The sequence below is a fragment of the Mesoplodon mirus genome (assembly GCF_964341445.2).
Source record: "Mesoplodon mirus genome assembly, contig: HAP1_SCAFFOLD_730, whole genome shotgun sequence".
Taxonomy (NCBI): domain Eukaryota; kingdom Metazoa; phylum Chordata; class Mammalia; order Artiodactyla; family Ziphiidae; genus Mesoplodon; species Mesoplodon mirus.
Genome location: NW_028295302.1, coordinates 281,250 through 287,294, shown reverse-complemented (window position 1 = coordinate 287,294; position 6,045 = coordinate 281,250). Strand labels below are relative to the sequence as shown.

At 43.0% G+C, this 6,045-nt stretch overlaps 1 long non-coding RNA gene across 1 annotated transcript; it reads left to right on the top strand.

Moving 5' to 3' along the window:
• Positions 1-3,176: 3,176 nt before the first annotated feature.
• On the top strand, positions 3,177-6,044 carry LOC309797562. The gene is made up of 3 exons (XR_014292708.1): positions 3,177-3,942; positions 4,450-4,500; positions 5,126-6,044. It is a non-coding gene; the product is annotated as an uncharacterized lncRNA (long non-coding RNA).
• Position 6,045: the final 1 nt, after the last annotated feature.

Below are 6,045 nucleotides of genomic sequence, written 5' to 3'. Positions count from 1 at the left end.
AAGGTTGGTTCAATCCTCAGATGCAGAATTGCCGATTATGGAGAAACCATGTACGTACAGAGGACTGACTGTAAGTTATACTTGGATTTTCAACTTAGCAGAGGGTTGGCACCCCTAACCCCCTTGAACCCTAGTTCAAGGATCAACTGTATTAACAAGAGTTCTTTCCCCTCTCTGCTGCAGTGTTTTCTTTCTTTTTTCTTTTGGCCGTGCTGCGTGGCTTGCAGGATCTCAGTTCCCTGACCAGGGTTTGAACCAGGGTCACCACAGTGAAAGCGCCGAATCCTTACCACTAGACCACCAGGGAACTCCTTGCAGTGTTTTCTTTTTACACGTTGTTCTAATGTCTGTTTCAACATGGATTTTTTTTTTTTTTTTTTTTTGCGGTATGCGGGCCTCTCACTGCTGTGGCCTCTCCCGTTGCGGAGCACAGGCTCGGGACGCGCAGGCTCAGCGGCCATGGCTCACGGGCCCAGCCGCTCCGCGGCATGTGGGATCTTCCCGGACCAGGGCAAGAACCCGTGTCCCCTGCATCAGCAGGCGGACTCTCAACCACTGCGCCACCAGGGAAGCCCTCAACATGGATTTTGATGTATATTATCTTGTCTGTGCTTGAGCAAACACCAGACTATCTTATATTGTAGATTTATAGTAAGATTTAATGTGACTAATATCTTTCTTTTCATTCTTCTTTCAGATTGTCCCAGCTCTTCTTTTATTTTTATGTTTTTTTACATGTTGTGGGTAGGAGTTTATTTATTTATTTTTGCTGTGTTGGGTCTTCATTTCTGTGCCAGGGCTTTCTTTAGTTGTGGCAAGCGGGGGCCACTCTTCATCGTGGTGCGTGGGCCTCACTATCACGGCCTCTTGTTGGGGAGCCAGGCTCCAGACGCTCAGGCTCAGTATGTGGCTCACGGGCCTAGTTGCTCCGCGGCATGTGGGATCTTCCCAGACCAGGGCTCAAACCCGTGTCCCCTGCATTAGCAGGCAGATTCTCAACCACTGCGCCACCAGGGAAGCCCCCAGCTCTTCTTGTAGCTCTTTGTTTTCCCACATAATATTTGTAAACCTCTTATCAATTTCCAAGGGAAAAAATGCTGATGTTTTTATTGGGGTTTGATTGAGCCTATAGATCATTTTGAGGATTACTGATATCTTTGTAATATTGAATCTTCAAGCCATGAATATCATTATTTTTAAGAATTTCTCTTGGAGAAAAATAAAAGTGGATCCCATGGAATAAAATGTACATAAATAGACTCCAAAATATTTAAAGGACCTACATGTGGAAGATAAGTCTAGAAAGTTAATTTTTAAAAGGTAGAAATATACTTTTTCACCTGAGGAGTTTCAGAAGCACAGATATTGGGTATCCCTGGTGGCGCAGTGGTTGGGAGTCCGCCTGCCGATGCAGGGGACACAGGTTTGTGCCCCGGTTCGGGAAGATCCCACATGCCGCGGAGCGGCTAGGCCCGTGAGCCATGGCCGCTGAGCCTGCGCATCCGGAGCCTGTGCTCCGCAACGGGAGAGGCCACAGCAGTGAGAGGCCAGCGTACCGCAAAAAAAAAAAAAAAACAGAAGCACAGATATTAAGAAATTATTGGTTTATTATCTTAAAGATTTCTATTCCATGAAGAACACAATAGAAAAATTTTAGAAACACGTGCCCAATTAGGAAAGGATACTTGTAATTGGTAAAACTGAAAAGGTATTAATAATCAGAATATGTAATAGAAATGAGGAAGAAAAAGATAGCATCCACATTAGAAAATGGGGCAAAAGTTTTAAGTAGACATTTATAGATGAAGCTACCAAGCATTTGAAAAAAAGATCAAACTTATTAGAAATCAGAGAAATTTAAGTAAAACAAGATACTAGTATACATTTAATACACTAGCAAAACGATGATGAGTCGTGCAAATGAAGGTAAGTGGTTGCACAAAAACCTGACTTGCAACTGTTTGGTAATCTGGACTGGTGTAGCCATTCAGGAAGTCAATCTGGCTATATTATTAAAGTATACACATTTGCTATGAAATAATTTCACTCGGGTATGTATTCCAAAGAAATTCTCACATATGTCTAAAAACAAATGTAAGAAGATGTTTATTTTATTATCATTGGCATGGCAGTTGGAAGAGTACAGCTAAAATGTGGGTGCAGAAAATGGAATTCTATGAAAAAAAAGTAGATGGATGGGTGAATGGTTTTTTTTTTTTTTTTTTTTTTTTTTTGTGGTACGTGGGCCTCTCACTGTTGTGGCCTCTCCCACTACAGAGCACAGGCTCCAGATGTGCAGGCTCAGCAGCCATGGCTCTCGGGCCCAGCTGCTCTACGGCATGTGGGATTTTCCCAGACTGGGGCACGAACCTGCGTCCCCTGCATCGGCAGGCAGACTCTCAACCACTGTGCCACCAGTGAAGCCCGGATGGGTGAATCTTAAAAATATACTCCTGAATGAAGGAAATAAACACCAGAATGAATTTTATGACACAATATTATTTATATAAATTGAAAATATACACAAGTGCACATTTTGCACAAGAACACACCCAAAAGAAAACACATCAAACAAATTAGAATGGTAGCTTATGGGGTAGAGAAGGGAGTGGAGGCTGCCATAGGGAACAGGAGGTGAATAAATAAAACTTAATCATGTTACCGTATTTCATCATTCTATATCCAAGATTTCACTTTACGTGTAGTGGAAAGAAATCCTGTGTGCTATGTTGGCTTAAGTCAGGAATAGTTCTTGGAGGATATTTTCCTGAAAGAATTTGGAACAAATTTTTGAAAAAAATCTTTGTTTATACTATGGATGATCTTTTTTTGTTTGTTTTGTTTTTTTCTTTAATTTCTGATTTGTGGGTGTGTGTGGGATCTACTTTATTTTGTATTTCATTAATCTGATCTTATATTTTTCCATCTGCCTTCTTCAGTTTTATTATTCATTTATTAACTTCCTGAAATGGATGTTTTCTGAATCAATTTTCAACTTCCTTTCTACTTTCATATATGCTTTTAAGGCTCAACATTTCCCTCTATGTATGTGTTCAAATCTCCAGATCCAATTATGAATTTGAATGTTTCTCTTCATGGTTCTGTCAATTTTTGCTTTATAAAGGATCAGCTGAAGTTATTAGTTTCTGATAATTTGAAACTTTATGACTGTGAAGTGTCCCTCCGTATGTCAAGTAATGCTTTTTTCTTCCCCTTAAAGTTCACTTGGTCAAATAGCAATGTCACAGATTTTATAATTACAGAAATAACTTGAGACCTAGGATGTTGATGTCTGTCTCTAGAAAGAATTTTCCCTTGCTTCTGCACGGGTTGTAAGATGCTAACAAAACACGTTCACCTTTACACAATTTCAGGGAATGAGGTGTTTTGGCGTTTGGCTTCGGTCCGTGCCAAAGAAAGCCCAGTTTCCTTCTCCCCTTATTCCAATGGTGAAACTCTTTGGGGTTTACCAGGAAGCCTTCGTGGCTGATAATGCTTTTATGTCGCTTAGCCTCTTGAAGACGTCCAAAATTCTACTGAGTTTGTACGCCTTTCAATGAACAGAATCTACACTTTTCTGAGGCCTACACAGTAGAACGGCAAGACTGCCTGAGACCTCAGGGATTCCGGAAAGTGAAAACCAGAGTGAAAACATGTAGTCCAGAGCTCGTGCTGGTAGACACCCCCGCACCCACCCTTGCATTCTGGGACATGTAGTCCAGAGCTCGTAAACTCGTGTAATCCCATATACTGCAGCTACAGTAACGCCTCGCTGTAAAGGTTTACCCGCGGAATTCTGGGAAATGTGGTCCAGGAGTTCCGGGTTAGTCGCAGGCACTTCCGCCCCAGGAGGACACGTAGCAGCCATCTTTTGCTTGATGACGGTGTTTCAGGTCAGGAGGAGCGGCTAAAAGCGGAGGTTTGAGGGCCTAGAGTGGTGATGTACGTCCCGCGGGCGGAGCTTCTTTGCGTTTGGTAACGTACCCGGGATGGGGTGGGCTCAGGTCGTGCCTCCTGGGGTTTGAGGGTCTCCTCGGTTTTCTTCACCCCTAACCTGACCCCGTCCCCCACCTATGAGCTAGCCCTACCGCTTCATACGGCGTCACACTGGGTGAGTTGCTTAACTCCTCTGTGCCTCCGTTGCTGTTCGGTAAAAGGGGGGAAAAAGGAATGCCTTCTTAATATAGTGTTGTGAGAAGAAACGAGATAGCACAAGTGAAAGGTCTACAACTGCCTGATACATTGTTGTTATTAATACTACGCAAATTCGGGAGGCACCCATTTCGCAGCGGGATTCTGTGAGCCCAGGAAGCTGAATTGTCCTGGACTCCTGGCCTGTTTTGGAAGGAGAGGACTTCTAGCTGGTACGGGGGCGGAAGGGGGTGCGGTATGAATTAGTGGGGATGGAAACACAGCCCTGGTATTTCACAGTCTCCTTTCCTTCCCCAGCCCTGACTTCTCAAAAAGCACTGCACGGAGGAAGAGGCAACGGAGCCCCACGTGAGTAGGACTTGGCATTCTTCTACTTAAGATATTCCTATAAATTGTAGAACGTATGGGACATGGGTAACGATGATAACTGAGCCTTGGTCACTAATTTCCATTCTAAAAGCTTTATGCAAATGACCACATTTCCATCAGGCAGTGGCTCTGTGAATTGGTACTGCTGTTTTCTCTACTTTAAGGCTGAGGAGCTGGGGGCAGGGACCACAACCCTGTTGGCCCATCCTCACCGAGGTGGTAGGAGGCAGAGCTGGGGTTGGGACCCAGGCAGTTTGAGTCCAGCAGCTGAGTTTGCTAATCCCTTTGGTATATTCTCTTTGAGCATAGGGTACTGGCTAGAATCATATCATGAAAGGAGGTTGGGACTTAATTGTGGGGACCTTGAGAGCAAGGTTTAGGCTACTTTATGAGTTTTTAAGATAGCTTTCTCAACTGGGTCATTTATTTTATTTCAAATAATATGTATATCATAGAAGTAGCATAATCATTATGGAAAAATGCAGATATATACATAAAGAACAATTTTAATTATCTGTAACTTTAGGATGTAAAGATAACAGTTGTTAATGTTTCAGTGCCTTTTTGTCTGGTTACTCTTTGTGTATGTTTCTGTGTCGTGGAGGCTGTGTTTTGTGGGAGTGATGTTACACTGCGGTGCTACTCAAAGTGTGGTCGACAGACCAGCGGCATCGGCGTCCCTTGGATAGAAATGCCCAGCCTTGAGCCCCATTCGAGACCTTCTGATGGATAATTTCTGCGTCGGGGGCCCAGGAGGCTGCATTCCAACAAGATCCCGCAGTAATTCACATGCACGTGAAAATTCGAGAAGCTCAAGAGAGGGTCTTTTCTGGAAACTGAGGCCGAGGAAATTGACCCTGCTGGATGTCACAGATAAAAGTGAGCTGGATTCACCAAAGCCCTACTTAGTCCAATGATTTTATTCCCCCACTAATGATTGTCAACTGTCAGGGCCCCTTTCAGAATCCTGAATTGAGCAGAAGACAGCTAGCAAGTGTAGAGTCAAAATGGAGGTCGTTAGAAGTTGTGAAGATCTCTCTCTCCCAGGCTTTGGGGAGTGGAATCATTGCCATCTTTTGTACTAGATCGAACCCGGGCCCCCTGCATTGGGAATGTGGAGTCTTATCCACTGCACCACCAGGGAAGTCTCCCATTTATTTCTTAAACTTCCCTATATTTATAATGATATAATTACAATTCAGATTCCTGTCTTTTTTCATTTGAATGAGGTATGGACTGTCAAACTATTTTTTATTGTTGTTGCAGAATCCTGGCTTTTATTAGTTCTCTTTACCTCTGTGCATAATTGTCAAAAGGGTACTTCCTGTTTAAAAAGAAACTTAACGTATTTTTATACCTTTTGTAAAAAGTCCATGTCAATTTAAATGTTATTGTTGCAGTCACAAAATCTTTAGGAAGACAAGCAGAGATTTTCAGAAGTCTAAAGACTCTCACATAACACGGCATGTCTGACAGTGTTCTGTTGGTGGAAATCACATCTCTAAGGATAATTTCTAACTAAAA